Raw genomic sequence first — 22,066 nt, forward strand, 5'->3', positions numbered from 1 at the left:
GCATGTCCTTTCCCTTGTTCACTCTTGCTTTAAAATAGCTGTGGAAATGGTCAGATTCGGGGGCTTTTGGTCAAGCCCTCAGAGGACTGACAAAGAAAAGAATCTTCCAGCCGCTGCATGTAACATTTCAGAATTTAACCTCCTCAAATGATGGTTCAAGGTGGATTATAGTACATTATTATTAGGAGGAAACTGATTTTCAATTTAAATGTAAATCAGCCCCTTTTTTCAATTATTAAAGTACTGTGCTACTTATGGCTGAGGAGGAAAATGTAATGGGCCACAAACTTTGAGAGGATCCCTTAAAATGAAGGCAAGCCTGAGAGACGCTACAAAGAAAGGGCAAGTTATATAAAGAAGCGTCAGAGAGAGATCTCTTGCTTCTATACAGTCTGTATCATTGGAACAGGTGCAAATAAAGTAAACATAGGCTACATTTAAAATCATGTTAATATTCTTGCTATAAGTCATGCTACACTTATTTTGAAGTACTGACTAATGTACAACATTCATTTCAAACAGTAATCTACAAGTTCACTTTCGAAAGGCTAAGGCAGATGGTAAAACTCATTTACTCGCAGTAAATTTCATAAGTTCGGAGGATGTTCTAAAAACTTGGATTTTACCCAGTATCAGTTCAAATCTAATTATTAGTGCCAGTGCATATTGGAAGCTAATTGAAGTGTCACTCAGTAAACCCCCCACCCACCGACCCCCACCCCCCCTCCCTCACACCGTCGGCCAGAGGAAGGAGAATCGTCTGTCTGAATACGTACCCCTCTCAGTCTGGTGAGATGGTCTTTGATTGCTTACAGCAGGGAGTCTTAACCTCAGAAAGCACAGCATGGTGGAGACATCATCTCTCATATTATGAATAGAAATGAATTAGCAAAGTTCCTCAGCAGTGATCAGAGGAACTCCTCCGCAGAAAGTCTTTAGGGTAGAGACGCCAAATTATGTGCAGTTGACAGAATATAATTAAAGGAAGATGGTAATTAAACAAAAAAAAGTTGGTGGTTTGTATGAGTTTGTAGAAGTTTGTAAACTTTAAAAAAGTTAAATGACCTTGTCATTTATTTAAAGTGCATTTTTATATTTCTCTAATCAAAAATCATGGTTTCATGGTTATAAAACATGTTTTGTTCAGTTTGTCCACAGAAAAAAAATAAATGAAAGAAACAATAGTGTTTAAATATTTCTGCCAGATTGTTGATGTGCAAACACAAATCAGAAAATGTGATGCATATTTTAAAAGAAACATCCCAATGAACATTGAGGTCTTTGATTAAGTAAACTAAATTCAACATTTATTATGGACCATTCTAAAAAGAAGAGCTTGACATGAACATCGAGGTGTTAAACGGGAACCCAGCCTCAGCCGACAGATCACCAAGCCAACAGTCTTATTTTGACCAACATTAAGTAACATTTTGGCTAATGTATATAAGGCAAAATGTTATATATATATATATATATATATATATATATATATATATATATATATATATATATATATATATATATATATATTGTTTTAAGTTGGTCCAAAGCATTTCTTATCCAGTGGATGACGCATGGGTAAACATGAGTTCACCAAGCACAACATCGTCATTTGGATCTTCATCAACATCTTCATCTCCATCTGGATCCACATTTCAATCAACCAATCAGATTTGAGGGACACATTTACAGTTTGTGTCAAGTTTGTGCTTACAACCAGGGTTATCATCTCCCTCTGATTGTAGGGATATGTTATGGGTAGGGTTAGTTTTAGAGGTAGGGATAGGGTTAGTTATACATTTTCGGACAGGAATGTTGCTCCAGAATCAACAAACCTTTGTCTTACTTGACTAAATTATGGTGACCATGAGGCATATGGTAATTTGAGACCAGTGAGTGAACTTTCTCTCCTGAAAATCATGAAAAGCACATATGACATCTATTTTTTTATTTTTATTTTTATTATGATTGATTATCTTAACAGAATCGTTTTGAGGAGGACTCGCATATGAAGGAGTTCACATGTGTTACATTTGTTAGAGTCTAACACATGTCGGCAACCTATTTGTCATCAAGTGCCATTTTTAAGTTTCCGAGTTCATCACTGTGCCACAACCCATACCCCTCTTTAATCCCCACACTATATGCAAATTCATGTTCACGTCAATGAAAGCAAGATATGAGCTGCATTTTATTTATCAGAGGCTCCTGGAGCATATGGCAGACACAGCCACAATAGCTTCCTCCATATGTTGACCACTTCAGCACTGGCTTCACGTCCGAGTCCTGAGCGGCACGCTCCGTGTGACAATTCACCTGGCCTGCCGCCAAACCCTCAGCCCGTGATCAGACCTTTGTTTCTCCAAGCCAGCCACCCCAAGAACAAGTGTCCACCAAACACCGGCTGAGGGGCCACATACAACGGGCATGCAGTAACGGGGGTCTGGGCGGGCCTCCGACTGCATTGGCAGTCTTGGCAAGCTTGGCAAGCAGGTCTTGCTAGTTTCCCCTTATTGGCCCAACCGGACCTAGTTCCCCCAAACTTTTGCTCCTCTCGACAGCCCCTTCCTGCTCCACTTTTCCACTTTTGCTAGTTTAGCGAGGGGGAAAACGGTCGGTGCACCAGGCGCATGGTCTAAAATGGTTTTCCCTATTCTCTTAATGATTAATGGGTGTGTTTTGGGCTTTACGTGCAATAAACCAATCAGAGTCTCATCATCTCCCATTCCCTTTAAATGCCAGCTGCGCTCACACCATGGCGGATTCACTATTTACATGACGGAATTTGATAGTGGAAAGACCGAACGCGTCTCCAGAGCACAAATGGCTCTGCTCGTTCGCGAGGTTAAAGTGAGAAAGCAGACCATCTACGGAACAGGCCGGATTCATTCCACCATATCTTTATGTACACGATAATAATCTTTTACATTGTAATCCTTTTATTTTTAATATTTGGCATGTTTGTGTGCTGCTGTGCGTCCCTGTGTGTTTAATAAGCAGAGTGTAAGCGTGTTATGGGCCCGCCTATAGACGCATATTACTAACACGCTCTATAAATAAATAAAAGAATTCCGCCATTGACTTTAAACCAGGTTTCAGTTGGTCAATGGCACAGTCTATTTCAGTTGCCTCAAAATTGCCTCGGTCCAACAATGTGCCTGAACACACTTCGATTTGAACACACCAGGTACGCATGGATGGAGTTTCCACTTGCATCACAGTCATTTGGAATGTTTAATAAGGACTCTATATACTTGGTTGAAATTTATATACTAGACTATGTACAGCGGAACACGCTGTAAGCAGACAGTTGGTAACTTGTGTGTGTTGATGCGCAGTGGTCGCGGTAATGGTTTGTTAGAGCTGTGCGCCTTTATTGACTTGCGCAGTTCAATTCTCACACTTGAATAGTATTAATAACTCCTAACTTAATAAGACAAACTGTTACTATGCGGAATTATTACATCAAAATGTAGATCTGTATGCAGGTGGGGAGGTACTGTATCTGAATGAAATACATACACCTTTCTTGTGTTCGCTTGTGTGCCAGTGATTAACCCTCCGCGTGCCAGTGTTGGCACGCTTGCCTTAGGTCGCCGACTCATGTGTTAGACTATAGTAGGCAAAATAAAATTATCCTCAGTGCTCAGTGAGAGTAACTGGGCTTCACACAGTTGGTGGCATTTCTTTCTTCCACAGAAGTGCCTCAGACAAAGGATGAGACCAAAACAACATGAAAAACTGCAAGTAAGAAAATAATATTTGTCGGTTGTATGTGGCTTTGCAGACAGAGCAAATGAAGACATTCCAATGGAGGGCAGAGGGGTCTTTTGGGCCATTAATCAGTCCTGAGACAAAGGCACACGCTGTACCTCGGGTCTGTCTCACCACCACATGGCACTGACCCAAATAAAGCCCTCATTGATCCAGAAGAGCCCCCTGTAATCCCTCAGGATTACAGTCAGCTGAAAGTAACTGATATATTTGCAAACAGAAAGCCACTTACATTAAGGTCATTTTCTCCAAGAGGAAGGAGAATAAATGGATGGAGATGAATACTTAAGACACTGTGGTGGAGGACTAAAGGCAGACACACACACTCAGACCTGAGCTAAGAGACAGAAAGACGAAACACACACACACACACACACACACACACACACACACACACACACACACACACACACACACAAACAATATCACAGGGAGAAGCAGCACAGGATGTATTTACCTTCATTACTCTATTGAGTTCTTTCAAGAAAAATAAAAAAATAACCCCTTCTGAGTAGTAGTTTATGTGAACTACCAGGCTGGATAGTGCTTGTTTGGTGCTGGTCTTGTCAGCGTAACAAAATAACCACGCCAAACATACATCATCTGGAGAAGCTGTTGATTATATTCTTTCTAATGAAGCTTGTTGATCAAGAAAGTTGCTGATATATATATATATATATATATATATATATATATAAAGCCTGACGAGGACACCACCATCTACAACATCACATATAAGACCAGACCAAGTGAATCCATGCCATTTCAAAGACCATTTCGCTTTTGACCTTAGATAGAGTTTGTGTATACATCCTCCATATGAAATACTGTGTCAGTTGGACACTGTGTTAGATGTTTGTAACGATAAGATGTTCTGCACTGCTGTTTCAAGAAACGCATTATGATACATTTTTACATACTTCTTTACGTGGATGTTTACAGTCCAGACCTCATGGTACCAGACATTTAAAACGAGCTGGATAGCAGAAAACCCTTACAGATATCTTTCTGTTGCATTTTTTAATAACATAAAACATTTTAGGCATCACTGAACTCAAGCAATGCACAAGTTCTTAGCATCATGGGTAAATTAATCCTTGAGGCCCAAAAGCTGAAAAGTAAAAACTTGAACTGAACCCTCTTATGGTCCATCAAATGATTTGAATCTGATTGCATCTTGTAAAATTCAGGGCCGTATTACTCAGGCTTTTATAACAGAGCTTAAATGCCTACATTCAAAACAGTTCTAGTGTGTTTTAATAACTTACATCAGCAAAGAGAGTCCACATAGAGAAGGTCATTTACTTCTCCTTCAGCAATGACACTCATTTTGTGGTTACAAACTTCATATTGGGAATGCTAAGATGGAGCTCTTTCCCAGCATTTTAATGCGATTGTTCACACCTGCCCGCAAAAAGCAGTGGTGTCCTTCAGACGAGAAGAGGTTTCTTCTCTGAAAATGTGATTAACATAGCCAGGCGAAACAACAAAGGCATAATCCACATAATAAGGACACATGCAGGAAGAGAGTAATATTATTTCCCTGTGTATACGTTCCAAAATAACAACTGTGAAAACGGGGGGAAATAATAAACTGTCAAGATGCACGATGCCGCCAACTGCTTAATATCTTTCAAAGATTGAGCCGACTGTTTCCTCTTCAGCCTAATCTGGAAAAGACTCAGGACATTTCTTTATTACAAATGTAAAAATAATAATGCTATTATTATTTCTGGTGCAAGGTTGCTCAAAGGGAAATGACTGTTTATTCTAAAATAATACATTTATTGGTGCCTCACAGAAACAAATGTCATTACATTATAAAGTATCAAGCACAAAGCCCTGTTCACACTAACTGTGAGATTGTAGCTGGTGGTTGCTGTAGCTGCTTCTACTGCTGGATGTCCAAACTAGAGCCCAACAGTCGGGATCCGGAAGTAAAAACTCCATTCATTTTCTCTTTAAAGACAGCCTTGCTGTGAGGTGCGAGGTTGTTAATTGACAGTATATGTTTTGATTGAAGTCGTTAGCCCACCTAATTTCAATTTAGTTGAAAAATTATTGTGTTGAACAGCAGAATTTGTGGTGAAAAACTACCCATTGATGCTGTACAAAAATTCCAACAATCAAGGGAGTCGAAACAAGCAAGGCACGCCAAAACATGTTTTGAACATAGTAAAATTAGAATACTGCAATGGAAGATTTGCAAATTTCCCATGTGTTCAAGAGAGCTTCTTGAAAAATTGGTACAAAATATCTGTAATAAAAAAAGAAAGTTGCTGCAATTGAGGAACTGTGGCTCTTTATTCCTACATCACGAAACACAATGAACGCTGTTGTGTTCTCTTGTCTTTGGGTGCTGGTGTTTGGGAAAGCAATAGTGTGTGACGCTTCTGGAGGGTATTCAACCAAATCATTCTGTTCACAGACCTTGGCTCAGGTGTCTCAGAACCCCCAAATGCTGAGATGCTGTGATACGATTGGTCCACTGTTAGTCCAGTTATCCAATCACATCCTTTGTTGAGGCAAAGTCTTTTTGCTTCAAAGAGTTTGATGTTGCACATTGAAGGATTTATTCGGTAAATATGTTTCCATCATAGTTTATTTGCATGCCTTCTTAACGGATAAAAAAATGTATCACCTCAATTGAGTGCATACGTTTGTATTCGCATTTTTAGAATTGATGTGCATCTTAAGCATTTCCATTCACCTATTTTTATGCAATATCCCAAAATCCGCATTAAAAATAGGTGAATGGAAACATAGCTACTGTCTCCTTAAATTGAATTACAAATTATCTTACAAATTATGAGAACGCTGAAATTGTCGGTAACACTGTATTTCGATGGTCAACTTTAGACATTCTACTAACTATATGCTCATTAGACATAATGAACATTACAACTATGTAGACATTATAACTATATAGTCATTAGAGTATAAGTAGACTGTCTGCTTAATAAGACAACACTTTATTGTGATGCTCCTCAACAGACATTCAACTGATTTAAGTAACTTACATGTCAATTGTTCTCTTACAACCCTAACCAAACAGTCTACTAATGTTCTAAAGAGAGTTGGTTAACATGCAGATGCAAATAGTTAGTAGAATGTCTAAAATAGGCCATCGAAATAAAGTGTTATCAGATCTTCAACTCCACTCATGCCTGAAACAAATATTAAACTTTTATTTTGGTGGCTCATTATAGACACATTTTTTCACAGTAATACCCTCCACTGTCTGAACCCAATGAAATTTTAATGAAAAGTAAGAACACATATTTTTTTTTTCTTCCCCAAGTTCTATTTTCTCTTTTGTAAATTATTGTTTGGGCCTCTTTCTACCGCTGCCTGTTTTAAAATGCATATGAAATGTTAAAAAAATAGAAAACGTTAAAAAAAGAGTGCCTGTTTATTACAGCATGCGAGATGACAGACATTCCATTGTCTGAATGACATATTTGAAAACAAAAGATACTTTGTATAAAATCATGAAAAAGCTAGTTACTTATGCTGGTGACCCCAAAATGTGAAGGGCCGTGTCAGATAATTCTAATGGGATGCCCTCATTGTTCTTATATAACACAGTAAAGTCTATATAACACTCTAAAATTCATAAACAAATCATATAAATACTTAGCCATGATAGCAGCAAATAACAAGCTGCAATTAGTCCACAGATGACTGGAAGTGTGATTGTAGTCAAGCAAGATGAAGAGAAGGGGAGAAATTGCTTTTAAAAATGTGTTTCAAGTAAATGCTTTGATGCCAATGTGAAAAGGGACACAATTAAATCCGTTAGAGCGTTATGTGCTTAGCACACAGAACACATTATCCATCCAGCAACGAGGTTTATTACTTGATCTCTTCAGAAAATATATGACTAGCCTAATTGCATTGTACAGATAAACATATACAATAATATAAAATAATAATCACCACATTTAGCCATATGAAAGCAGACCTACTTTCCATAAATTATTTATTCACACATTTATTTTTTTTGAAAAATCCAATATTTTTAGCAAATTCTAAAGGCTTTAATTTAAAAGGAAAGGAATTATATATTATTATTTTCCATCATGTAGACCAATGCCAAATTTGAAAGGAAAATGTGTAAATTTTAAGGGAAAATGGTAGAAAATTTGTTGCAAGGGGTGTTAGATTTGTCACATTGAATTTTGTTCATCATATTCTGAAAATACATTTACGGTTCTTATGGAATGTGCAGCAACGTTTGTATTGTTAACTTCCTTAACTGTTTAGTTTCAAAATAAATGGAGTACTAATGTTGCCAGCATTTCAGAAGTGAGGGGGACAAAAATACAAAGTGTAATACCATTTTTTTGTTCTTTATCTCCTGCTTTTAATTGGCTAGGAAATCAATACACGGCTGAGCAATAAATCATTTGTATTCCATAATAAATGTTCCTATGTCCTAATGACAATTTTATAATTGGTTTATGTACTACAAACACTTTTGCATTAAGTCATCATGTATTAAGATTTCCATTACACGAGAGTAGATGTTAAAACTTCATGCTGATTTGTACTCGGCTTTCGCCAAGATAAGCACCAACTAAGACATAGCTTTACAGTAACCTATGCTTCTCCATCCATTTACGCTTCTTTCCATATGGTGATGTAAATCTCCTTCTGTCTAGTGTTAACACGCGTCAGCACACACAACGGCTGCAACCACAGTGCGGTCCCCCCATGACAAACGTCTGGATTGAGCGGAGTAGGGGACATCTCTAGGGTCTTCAAGTGGGCACCTTCCGTCCTCAGTGTTTCGTCGACTAGCCCACGACACCTCAAGAGGGTATTTTATATTTTATATTTTATGTATTTTATATAACAAAAAGTAATTTTAATCACATAAGGCAACAAATATATATTTTAACGTTTTTTTATATTGTATATTTTATTCATACATTTGATTGGAGATACCCTGCGATGGCTTGAAAAACAAACATTTATTGTCTTCACGTTTCATCAGTCAAAACATTTCTGCTTTTATTCAGCTACAGAAATAGCTGCCTTGGTCCATATACTGTATGGGATTTCCTGGAACGTCATAAGTTATTACTTCTATGAGTCCCGCTTTGGACTTTTTGCGTGAGAATGCCCTCCAGCTTCGAAATTGAATTGAACATACATTGCATAAGAGAGTTTAGTGCTCCGTAATGCTCACATTGTCTTGTTTTGGATAAGAAAATATCCAGTTAAGCATAGAATATGTAGTGTCTTTGAATTTCAAACTAGATTTATTCACATCGGCCCATGAAAACCTTTACGTGAACATCTCCACTCTGTGCATCTTCCACAATTTTCTAGCATTCAGTTAAAATGTTCACAACACTGGTAACACTTTATAGTAAGGTTTTGTTTGTTAATATTAGTTAACTAGTTAACATGTTAACTGTATGTTCACACCGCCGCCGAGTTGAGCTTGATCGGGGGGGGGGGGGGGGGGAGGGGGGAGAGAATAATTAGCTGTTATTATTATTATTTGCATTATTATTTGCATTAGTGCAATTGGTCAAATCGGTGTTACCGTGAGCAAATGGATTGCATTCTCGCTTGAAACGAGCATTCGTAAATATTTCAAATAAAAGTTGCGCTCTTTCTCAAACGTGTATCACTGGATCATGGATATATCGCAAAGTTGTTGTGTTTGGTGCTGCTGTATTGCATTTGCGGAGAAGACGTCTGACTCGGAGATTTTTGGGTTCATGACCTATATGCAAACAACGTCATATCATAAATGATAGGAAACCCAGCAACGGTGATGATTAGCTTCTCCTCCATTTTCTCGGAACTAATGTTTTGGTAGGAACGAAAGTTTACATGGTATGTTTCTCTGGAATCAGCCAGCACGAAGGACGTCTATATTCCGATTGGTTGCTGGCACTCAAGTCGGCGGTGGTGTGAACGTACAGTAATAATGAAAAATACTTTGAAAACTTTTGACATCTCAGTTAATGTTAAAGTCAACATTTATTATTACATGATTAAAATCAAAAGTTTGTATCTATTAATAGTAGTAGACCTGAGTTAACATTAACTAACAATGAGCAATTGTATTTTTATTAACCAATGTTAACTAACATTGATAAACAAAAAAAAAAAGAAAAAAAATATTTTAATGCATTAACTAATGGGACCTTATTGTAATGTGGTACTAGACCACTTTGTGCATGTATTTACAGCTATATTTACCATGAGTGGGATTCAGGGCTCAAAGTGCAGTGGGTTTCAGAAATCCACCATACAGACTGCTCTCTTTGCATTTTCAATTGGGACCGACGGCAATATCCCTCTGAAGTGAATATTAATGTATGTTAATATCAAGCTGAATCATCAAATTTGACTATGTTTTGCTTTGATGGCATACGTGCAAACATCAGCATTTTTTTTTTCAGGATTCCTACCCACTATAACCTATAACACATGCACACATACACAGACCATCTTTTTATTTATTTATTTATTCATTTATTTTAAGCTGCAACAATTTTAACCTCATTCTAAATGTATTTCTAGAGGGTTTGTTTATTTATAGTTGTTGTAGTTTGTGTTGATTATTTTCTTCAAATACTATTCAAATTCTATTAGACCAATAAGCAGCAGTAGTGTAACGCTGGTAATGTGGTGCGGTAGAAGCACGGGAAGGAGGCTGGATCCAAACGCAGTGTACAGGCTTTATTTAGACAAACTATCACCGGACCCTTGGCCCCCCCCCCCCCCCCCCCCCCAAATTTTCTTGGGGGCAGCTACAGGGAAACAGGCTGGAGCAGACGTGACGAGAGGCTCTGGCTGCGCAGACGTGACGAGAGGCTCTGGCTGCGCAGACGTGACGAGAGGCTCTGGCTGAACAGACGTGACGAGAAGCGGAGACTCGGCAAGGCTCACGTGACGTGTGGGCTCCTCAAGGCTGAAGTGGAGCGCGGGCTCGTTAAGGTTGACGTGGAGCGCGGGCTCTTCAAAGCTGACGTGGAGCGCAAGCTCGTCAATGCTCACATGAAGTGCGAACTCGTCGTGGCAGCCATGAAGCACCGGCTCGTCGAGGCTGACGTGAAGCTCGGGTTCTTCAAGGCTGACGTGAAACACCGGCTCATCGAGGCTGATGAGGAATTCGTGTTCGTCAGGGCTGCAGTGAAGAGTGAGTTCGTCGGCGCTGCAGTGAAGAGCGGGCTCGGCAGGGCTGGACCGTACCAGCGGCGAAGACGACGAGGGCTTCGCGGGTAATGTGAACTCGGGAGGTGTCGAGTAGAACAAGCCTGTAATGGAGAAGAGGTCCTCCAAGGAACAAGCCTGAGCGATATACCGGTCAAGAGTCCAGTCGGTAAGGTCCCGCGGTATCCATCGGGCGATTTCATAATCCAGCCCGTTCCAAAACAGGCCCATGAGCTGTATATCATCTAGCGCTCCCAGATGGCAAATGGACAGAAAATCCTTTGAGTACCTTTGGACGGACTGGCCCTCTTGAAATAACGTCGACAGGTATTCTCCCAGAGTTGCTGAAAACTGCTGGATCCATTTCGTTGGTGAGTTGTTCTGTAACGCTGGTAATGTGGTGCGGTAGAAGCACGGGAAGGAGGCTGGATCCAAACGCAGTGTACAGGCTTTATTTAGACAAACTACAAACTTAGACAAAGACTCAGACTGGAATACAGGACTCAGAATCAGAAGCGACCAACGTTGACATCAAACATTCAACAACTCACAAAGACAGGGCAGGAACACAGGGCTTAAATAATCAAGGACAAACGAGCTAACAAGGGGGCGTCGGGAATGACGAGAAACACCTGGGAGAAGTAAAAGGCAGGTCAGGGAACCACTGAACATGAAAAGACAAGACACAAAACCCACATCATGACAAGTAGACTTTCAGTCTTCCCACTCGGCGAGTTCATTTTGAAAATATATTCTATGATTTCGCAGGAAAGAAGCAGCATTCATTTACACCTGCCAAATACCGTATGTCATATCCACAGAAAAAAGAAAAAAAAAAAATCATTTCCCCACTTCAAGAAAATTATCTTATCTTTTGCACACCATTAACCAGAGAAACTTTAAGACAGAGTAATCACATCTTTCTGCAAAAATCAAATTAGCAGCAGCTCTAACAGGATATGGCTCACTGGGAACCAAGCATGCGTTTAATATATCGCTCCACCTGTGGGGAGTTACTTCCTACCTGGTCTGTGTGCAGTTTGTGCAAGATGGTCAGTCATGCAGGTTCTAGACAATCCAATGATTCAATTCTGCTGGAAGAGTGCCTGTTGAGGAAAATGAATGTGCTGCGATGAAGTTAATATAGGGGAAGTTTATCATGGAGACACCATCACTGGAATTTGCATGCAGAATAAGGCATTTGATATACAGTATATGCAATGCAGTTGAACTTGAATTGAAGGACTTTTCCTAGTCCAAAGGGGCAGAATAAAAAAAAAAAATGATGTAAAAGCCCTTTGACATTTGTGTCAGGCTTTGTCCAGTTGCGTTCTGCTGACAGTGCCATTAGTTTGCCTATAGGTGGATCAGGGAAAAGGCAAATCTATACAACCTTTGCATGCTCAGGGCCTAATGTGTCTCCTTTGTCCCCATGGTTGAATGGAAATGTTAGTCAAATTAAGCTAAATACTGACAAACTTAGTCAAAGACCACCTGCACATGTAGTTTTAAGACATCACTTCAAGAGTTAGCTGATGTTTACTTCCATAGTTGTCGAAAGAGCCAAAATACATTCATTTAGAATTGCAAACATATCAATAGATGAAACATGCAAAATACTGACTCCAAGCGGAAGCTCATATTTCAACAGAGTTTTTGAAAAAAGTTACCAGCCACCGCCGGGTTTTTTGATAATTTTCAGAAAACTTTCAGGGCCCCCAGAATATTTTCTCGTATATGAATAACTGAACATGCAATATATTAAAAGTGTATATCAAGAGTGCATAAATCAAAATGCATGCACTCTTTTTTTAGCAACACTTGAAGATGTGTAAGTTTCGTTAAAAACGCTACATTTTGAACAAAAAGCTGAGAACATCACGTTTTTGTGAAAGGCTACGTCCAGATCAGATTCAGAACGATGATCAAAACAGATGGAGTAGATTGGGTCCATCAACACCGCCAAAGCTTCACAGTCCTATAGCTCGTCCTGGGTCGCCATTTCATTTTATTTATATGCTGTTTAATGTTTGATGGTCGTGTGAATTTACATGTGCATAAGCAATGTTTCTACCGCTTGTTTCTGCTTCTTCTTCGCCTGTGTTTTGATCTGGAGATTCAGTACTCTGTCAGAAGATGCGGAACAGCTCCCCATACAGTATAAAAGTGAAAACGTGAATTGCCACACATTTCCGTCAATGGTGGGGTACTATTTTTCTTTGCAGCAATGTATTGCAAATAATACTGACATTTTTGAGTTAAGTTCCTTTTTAAATTGAAATTCCACCAGCCACATAAATGTGTCAAAAGGAAATATACAAGTTCTAAATGTGGAGTTCCTTAAACCAAAAGCTCTTCGCAAAGCCGCAAGAGATTGATCTCAATGTTAGCTGAAGTGTTTTCACATGGGGAAGGAAAGGCAATCAATCTCATTTATGCTGAACTTTCTCACGCCTTCATCTCAACGCTTACATTGTTCCCTCTCTTTACACTCACTGATTTAATGACTGAGAGCTGCAAAGTGACCTTTTGAAACCTACACCCTTAAAAATTACCTGGAACAAAGTAAGCATCAATCTATAAGAAAGAACAGAGCGAAGTGAGGAAAGGAAAGTGCGAGTCAGAAGTGTAATTCTGAGCAGATGAGGTGGACAACCCAGAGGTGTCAATCACATAATCTCAAAGAAATAATATAAATGTTTAACTTGTTTATTGTAGAGAAACAAACGTCAGAGCGACGTAAACTAATAAATACGGATTCCAGATATTCCACAGAGCATGAAAACCATGACGAATACATGAAATAGATTAAATAAAGAGGTTTGGAAGTGCCATCTGAGCCTTGGCTTGTGGCTCCCGTACCTGATGGTCCAAATGGTAATGTAGTCTTTCTATTAGACGTTAAATGAAGTGAAGTCTGTTGTGGAAAATTCCACACCAGAAGAAAATATTTAAATATGACTGACAGGCCAGTCACACATTGAGTCAAATAAAAAGTGACATGTCTGTTTCTGTAGCTTGCCCCTACATATCCATTATGTACCGCAGAAGCCAGTGTGTGTATGTTGTGTTGATTTCCGTTTGTGTCTATAATGTTCAATTAGTTATCATTAGTAAATGCATTAGGTATCATGGACAACCATTTCTGCAGCTTTTTAATCTAGTTTAATGTTGATGCATAACTATTCTATTGGTTGTTGTTAATTAATGTTTGTTCACAATATTCCATCAATTTTGGAATTTTCCATCAATTATGACTCAACACGTTTGCAATTTAGCATTGCATCTCATGATTGTTATTTCATTTATTTCAAGGTTTTATCCCTTTTATTGATAGCAAAAGTATAAAGATGACATGAGAGTATATGGGGTGGCAAGACACAGGCTAGATTGAAACCTGTATCTCCCATATGAGCACAATAGCTGAATGGTTCCAGAGCAAACACCATGCCACAGATCCAAGATTCAATGCAATTCAAATCAAGGCTCCTGTAATATCTCAAATTTACATGATCTGTATCAATACATGTTGATTTCACAGCCAAACCAAAGATGTTCCATAAAGTGCATGTGCATCATATGTATGCACTTCTGCATTCTTCTTTTAATTGGATGGTTATTCTTTTGAATATGAGTGTAAATATCCAGCAAGTTTAAACCCCTCTCCACTAAATGGATGATTGACAGGTGAGCAGGCATTCCTTGGATGTTGCCCGGGACACATCAGAATGCGTTAGCATTTACACGATGCAGTCACATGCATTTTCGACTACCCTTGAGAGCGGTTTGAGTGAATGGATAACATCTCTATTTAGTAGTGTCCACTTGTAATAACATCACCCGAGGCAGATGTTAATATCATTTTAAACAATGTCCATGTTACACTTCCTATCCATACAGTAATTTGCTAAATCTTGCTTATCTATGACATTATATAGTGTCTGTTAGATTGAATCAATGACCGAGGTCAAGAGAGGACGCATCAGCATTGACCTTCAGCCCACACAGCCTTGTTGGATAAATAGTTATTCGGGGTGTTTACTGGTATGTATTCGTCCTGAACAGTAGGGTATGGCGAAACTGTTTGTGTATGCATCACACAATGAATATATAAAGTCACAGGCGATCAACACTCCTATACACAAGGGGGCGCGCTACAATGCAACACTGTTTTCTACCAGTAAAAAGTTCAGAAGAAGAGACGATCACTCAACCAGTCTTTCAACAGCGAAAATATATCAATAAAACAGCTTGAGAATAATATCTCACGTACATTTACCTCATTTGCATATGACAGTAGGTTAGTTCACTAGAGAAATGAACTCCAGAGAGAAGCATTTCGTATGTGCAATGTATTAGCCTATTCATTATATTTACTTAACCATTATATTTACTTAACCTGTCAATGTCTTGATTATTTAATGTATGTTTAAATAAATTTGTCAAGAAAATAAGTTATTACAGCGTGCAGTTTACAAACTGTGTAAATTATTATTATTTAAAAATGAAAAGGAGTAGAAAATTAAAATCATAATTAGATTTTGAAGTTAATACAAAACCTGCCTTATGTGAAATGTACAGTACATGTTTTTTTGTGTGTTATATCTAAGAAAAAAACAACTAAATTTAATAATTTTGGCTCTGTTGTTAATTGTAACCTTTAATATTAAAGTAATGTGTAATTAAGGGCTCCCCATAAAGTGTACAGCTTTAGATAACATACTGTATTTTTTTATCATTGAGAACATTTTAAATATAATATAATTTATTTAAACACTGTGGTAGATTTTTCTCTATTTGCAACTGACCTAAGTCTAGCAGAGTCTCATCTACAATCGACGTCCCCGAGTGTCTACAGTCGACTACAGCTGAGTCCCCTAACCACGTATACTTCAGCGAGTGTACAGTCGACTTCAGCTGAGTCCCCTAACCACGTATACTTCAGTGAGTCTACAGTCGACTACAGCTGAGTCCCCTAACCACGTATACTCTAGCGAGTCTACAGTCGACTTCAGCTGAGTCCCCTAACCACGTATACTTCAGCGAGTCTACAGTCGACTACAGCTGAGTCCCCTAACCACGTATACTTCAGCGAGTCTACAGTCGACATCAGCTGAGTCCCCTAACCACGTATACTTCAGCGAGTCTACAGTCGACTTCAGCTGAGTCCCCTAACCATGTATACTTCAGCGAGTCTACAGTCGACTTCAGCTGAGTCCCCAACCACGTATACTTCAGCGAGTCTACAGTCGACTATAGCTGAGTCCCCTAACCACGTATACTTCAGCGAGTCTACAGTCGACTTCAGCTGAGTCCCCTAACCACGTATACTTCAGCGAGTCTACAGTCGACATCAGCTGAGTCCCCTAACCACGTATACTTCAGCGAGTCTACAGTCGACTTCAGCTGAATCCCCTAACCACGTATACTTCAGCGAATCTACAGTCGACTACAGCTGAGTCCCCTAACCACCTATACTTCAGCGAGTCTATAGTCGACTACAGCTGAGTCCCCTAACCACGTATACTTCAGCGAGTCTACAGTCGACATCAGCTGAGTCCCCTAACCACGTATACTTCAGCGAGTCTACAGTAGACTACAGCTGAGTCCCCTAACCATGTATACTTCAGCGAGTCTACAGTCGACTTCAGCTGAGTCCCCTAACCACGTATACTTCAGCGAGGGCTCCCCATAAAGTGTACAGCTTTAGATAACATACTGTATTTTTTTTATCATTGAGAACATTTTAAATATGTCCCCTAAACACGTATACTTCAGCGAGTCTACAGTCGACTATAGCTGAGTCCCCTAACCACGTATACTTCAGCGAGTCTACAGTCGACTTCAGCTGACTCCCCTAACCACGTATACTTCAGCGAGTCTACAGTAGACTACAGCTGAGTCCCCTAACCACGTATACTTCAGCAAGTCTACAGTCAACTTCAGCTGATTCCCCTAACCACGTATACTTCAGCGAGTCTACAGTCGACTTCAGCTGAGTCCCCTAACCACTTATACTTCAGCGAGTCTACAGTCGACTTCAGCTGAGTCCCCTAACCACGTATACTTCAGCGAGTCTACAGTCGACTTCAGCTGAGTCCCCTAACCACGTATACTTCAGCGAGTCTACAGTCGACTTCAGCTGAGTCCCCTAACCACGTATACTTCAGCGAGTCTACAGTCGACATCAGCTGAGTCCCCTAACCACATATACTTCAGCGAGTCTACAGTAGACTACAGCTGAGTCCCCTAACCATGTATACTTCAGCGAGTCTACAGTCGACTTCAGCTGAGTCCCCTAACCACGTATACTTCAGCAAGTCTACAGTCGTCTTCAGCTTAGTCCCCTAACCACTTATACTTCAGCAAGTCTACAGTAGACTACAGCTGAGTCCCCTAACCAGATATACTTCAGCGAGTCTACAGTCGACTTCAGCTGAGTCCCCTAACCACGTATACTTCAGCAAGTCTACAGTCGTCTTCAGCTTAGTCCCCTAACCACTTATACTTCAGCAAGTCTACAGTAGACTACAGCTGAGTCCCCTAACCACATATACTTCAGCGAGTCTACAGTCGACCACTTATACTTCAGCGAGTCTACAGTCGACTTCAGCTGAGTCCCCTTAACCACGTTAGGATCTCAAGCATTTCTCAGAGAATCCCAAAAGGAATACACCAGTTTTTATAGACTAAGAACATGGCAAAATGACATGAAATATTACATAATTGCCCTACAATTTGATTGGTTCTTCAAATGCAAACTCTTCTGGTACTAGACAGAATTGAACTCTGTTTTCTTGATTTCTTCATAATCACAAGGTTTTATGTTTAGATATCTGTCTAGTTTAATTTCCCATATTTGTTATTTTTACACTCACACAACCAAAGTCATGAGTTTTCACCCAAGGGGAAACATACAATTAGCCAAAGAACAGGACGTCTTAGTACATTGTGTTAGAATTACTAGAATCATGGTTAGTTTAAAAGATAGATTTCTATCTAATCTATTAAAAATCCATCACAAGACATTTGTTAAATTTTTTTTTTTAGTTTTCTCCCCCCCTGCTGTACCGAATGTGACTTCAATACAGAGGTACGTATCGAACCGTCATGTTTGTTTACCGTTACACCCCTAATGCTGCGTTCAAACCGCACGTAGGTAAACCACGTGGTTAGGGGACTTCAGCTGAGTCCCCTAACCACGTATACTTCAGCGAGTCTACAGTCGACTTCAGCTGAGTCCCCTAACCACGTATACTTCAGCGAGTCTACAGTCGACTTCAGCTGAGTCCCCTAACCACGTATACTTCAGCGAGTCTACAGTCGTCTTCAGCTTTGTCCCCTAACCACGTACACTTCAGACTTCAGCGAATCTACAGTCGACTACAGCTGAGTCCCCTAACCACGTATACTTCAGCGAGTCTAGAGTCGACTTCAGCTGAGTCCCCTAACCACATATACTTCAGCGAGTCTACAGTCGACTTCAGCTGAGTCCCCTTAACCACGTATACTTCAGCGAGTCTACAGTCGACTACAGCTGAGTCCCCTAACCACGTATACTTCAGCGAGTCTACAGTCGTCTTCAGCTTTGTCCCCTAACCACGTACACTTCAGACTTCAGCGAATCTACAGTCGACTACAGCTGAGTCCCCTAACCACGTATACTTCAGCGAGTCTACAGTCGACTTCAGCTGAGTCCCCTAACCACATATACTTCAGCGAGTCTACAGTCGACTTCAGCTGAGTCCCCTTAACCACGTATACTTCAGCGAGTCTACAGTCGACTACAGCTGAGTCCCCTAACCACGTATACTTCAGCGAGTCTACAGTCGACTTCAGCTGAGTCCCCTAAACACGTATACTTCAGCGAGTCTACAGTAGACTTCAGCTGAGTCCCCTAACCACTTATACTTCAGCGAGTCTACAGTAGACTACAGCTGAGTCCCCTAACCATGTATACTTCAGCGAGTCTACAGTCGACTTCAGCTGAGTCCCCTAACCACGTATACTTCAGCAAGTCTACAGTCGTCTTCAGCTTAGTCCCCTAACCACTTATACTTCAGCAAGTCTACAGTAGACTACAGCTGAGTCCCCTAACCACATATACTTCAGCGAGTCTACAGTCGACTTCAGCTGAGTCCCCTAACCACGTATACTTCAGCAAGTCTACAGTCGTCTTCAGCTTAGTCCCCTAACCACTTATACTTCAGCAAGTCTACAGTAGACTACAGCTGAGTCCCCTAACCATGTATACTTCAGCGAGTCTACAGTCGACTTCAGCTGAGTCCCCTAACCACGTATACTTCAGCAAGTCTACAGTCGTCTTCAGCTTAGTCCCCTAACCACTTATACTTCAGCAAGTCTACAGTAGACTACAGCTGAGTCCCCTAACCACATATACTTCAGCGAGTCTACAGTCGACTTCAGCTGAGTCCCCTAACCACGTATACTTCAGCAAGTCTACAGTCGTCTTCAGCTTAGTCCCCTAACCACTTATACTTCAGCAAGTCTACAGTAGACTACAGCTGAGTCCCCTAACCACATATACTTCAGCGAGTCTACAGTCGACCACTTATACTTCAGCGAGTCTACAGTCGACTTCAGCTGAGTCCCCTTAACCACGTTAGGATCTCAAGCATTTCTCAGAGAATCCCAAAAGGAATACACCAGTTTTTATAGACTAAGAACATGGCAAAATGACATGAAATATTACATAATTGCCCTACAATTTGATTGGTTCTTCAAATGCAAACTCTTCTGGTACTAGACAGAATTGAACTCTGTTTTCTTGATTTCTTCATAATCACAAGGTTTTATGTTTAGATATCTGTCTAGTTTAATTTCCCATATTTGTTATTTTTACACTCACACAACCAAAGTCATGAGTTTTCACCCAAGGGGAAACATACAATTAGCCAAAGAACAGGACGTCTTAGTACATTGTGTTAGAATTACTAGAATCATGGTTAGTTTAAAAGATAGATTTCTATCTAATCTATTAAAAATCCATCACAAGACATTTGTTAAATTTTTTTTTTTAGTTTTCTCCCCCCCTGCTGTACCGAATGTGACTTCAATACAGAGGTACGTATCGAACCGTCATGTTTGTTTACCGTTACACCCCTAATGCTGCGTTCAAACCGGACGCGAATAGCGCGCCAAATTCGCTCCTACCGCGCCTAGTTATACGCTTGACCACTTTGAATCCATTCGCGCGTCAAGAGCGAAATTGACACAATCGAAACCCGTTGGCGGCCATCTTTTTATGTTGATCGGTGGTGGTGGTGGCGCAGTGGATAAGACACATGCCTTTGGTGTGAGAGACCCGGGTTCGAATCCACTGTGACACACCTATGTGTCCCTGAGCAAACACTTAACCCCTATTTGCTCCAGAGGAGTGCGACCTCTGACATATATAGCAATTGTAAGGATAAAAGTGTCAGCCATTAAATAAATGTGATCGAGCATTCACCGAGAGAGTCACAGCTCTGTATTTGCTCTGGATAGCAGAACGGCGGCGTAGGGGTCATCGTCGCCGTATTTGTGTCCACCTGACCCTTCGACCCAGTGTGGCGAGTTTCACCATTTGCTCGCTTTCAGCGGTACTTCCGCTTTCACGCGAATTCGCGTCAAACGCGTGAATGCACAAAATGCACCATTCGCGCGTAACGCGCCAGACACTCAATTCGCGCCATTCGCGCGAACTTGACGCGCAAATGAGGCGTATTCGCGTCTACCGCGCCACGCTCCACGCCTCATTCACGCCGCAGGAATTTTTTACGCGTGTAACGCGTCTTTGCATTGACTTAACATTGAAATCACTCGCGCCTGATGCACTATTCGCGTCCGGTGTGAACGCAGCATAATACATATGTATTTGTATAATGTAGCTTGTAAAACAAGTGGTTTAATGTATATGTTTGAGAACACGTGCTCCATGTGCACATGCAATCCCAGTTTTCAGCTAAACAGGTTAGACACAGGGAACCGTTCTACTTGTTTTAGTTTAGTTATTCTAAAATACCACTGAAAGACATCAAAAGAGAGAAATTATCAACATGAAATCAGGTGATTAAAAGTATTCTCATGAAATACTGATTGATGCTTTTGTGCTTCAGTCAGATGGAGCTATCCATGGGCATTTTCTGGTTTAAAACCTGCTCAAATAAAATAATTGATTGTTAAAGCTAACAAGATCTTAAGACTCAAAACTGCAGTAAAGCTTACAAAATAAACTTTCAACTTGACATAAACAGCACATCTTTCACTTAACTGCCAGGTTGTCATCGCCTTGCATATTTCATGAATGTATCAAAAATATATTTTTTTTATATAGTTGTAAATAAAGTTTGTTTATGAGATATATATATGGTGGTGGTTAACCACTTTTATAATTGGCTAAACACACACACACACACACACACACACACACACACACACACACACACACACACACACACACAAACACACACTTAGTTTCAGTATGGCTGCCATAAACTAAGATTATTACCTCTAAATAATTCACACAAACTATGTAGGCTATTCCTTGACCATTTTGTTCTTTTCCTGTTGTTTTACTGAATAAATGCATCAGGCCTTATTTTCTATAGAAGAGAAGAGAGGAAGTAGATGGGAAATGCATCATGCAATATTTAGTGTGTAAAACAGTCTTGTTAGCAAGCCATGCATTAGTGAGATTAACAACAACCTCTACATTAGTGGGCAATAAATGATGAGTCTGAATTCTGTTTTACTCATTTAGAAAAGAGGAGCTAATATTGTTCCATCTATGTGTTCTTTTAGACTAGTGCAAACAGACTCTTGACTCTGCAAGTCTCGTTCAACTTGAATCTTTTATTCTGGCAAGAACCAGCCACACACAGAACGAGATGATTGACATGCAAAACAACCAATCACAGCTCATTTGAGTATTAGACATGTGGATGGCCCCTTTTCACTCAAGATGTTATTTTCCTTCTTCCTATCTTCCATTCTTCATTTCTTTCTTTTTTTCTTTCTTTCTTTCAGTCCCAGTTCCCAAAGGTTAGCTCTGATTCCCAGCCTCTTGTTAGAACAGCGCTGCTCCGCTTGATCGGGTGGGCGGGCCTTGTGT

General features: G+C 40.1%; 1 protein-coding gene across 1 annotated transcript in view; it reads left to right on the forward strand.

Annotated features, from left to right (window-relative positions):
- The window catches only part of kirrel3b (kirre like nephrin family adhesion molecule 3b), a 648,233-nt gene that overhangs the window by 404,597 nt on the left and 221,570 nt on the right, over positions 1 to 22,066 (forward strand). The gene's annotated exons all lie outside the window — the stretch shown is intronic.

The sequence above is a fragment of the Siphateles boraxobius genome, unplaced genomic scaffold, assembly GCF_051911475.1.
Source record: "Siphateles boraxobius isolate OS27281-9 unplaced genomic scaffold, OSU_SipBor_1 98, whole genome shotgun sequence".
Lineage (NCBI taxonomy): Eukaryota > Metazoa > Chordata > Actinopteri > Cypriniformes > Leuciscidae > Siphateles > Siphateles boraxobius.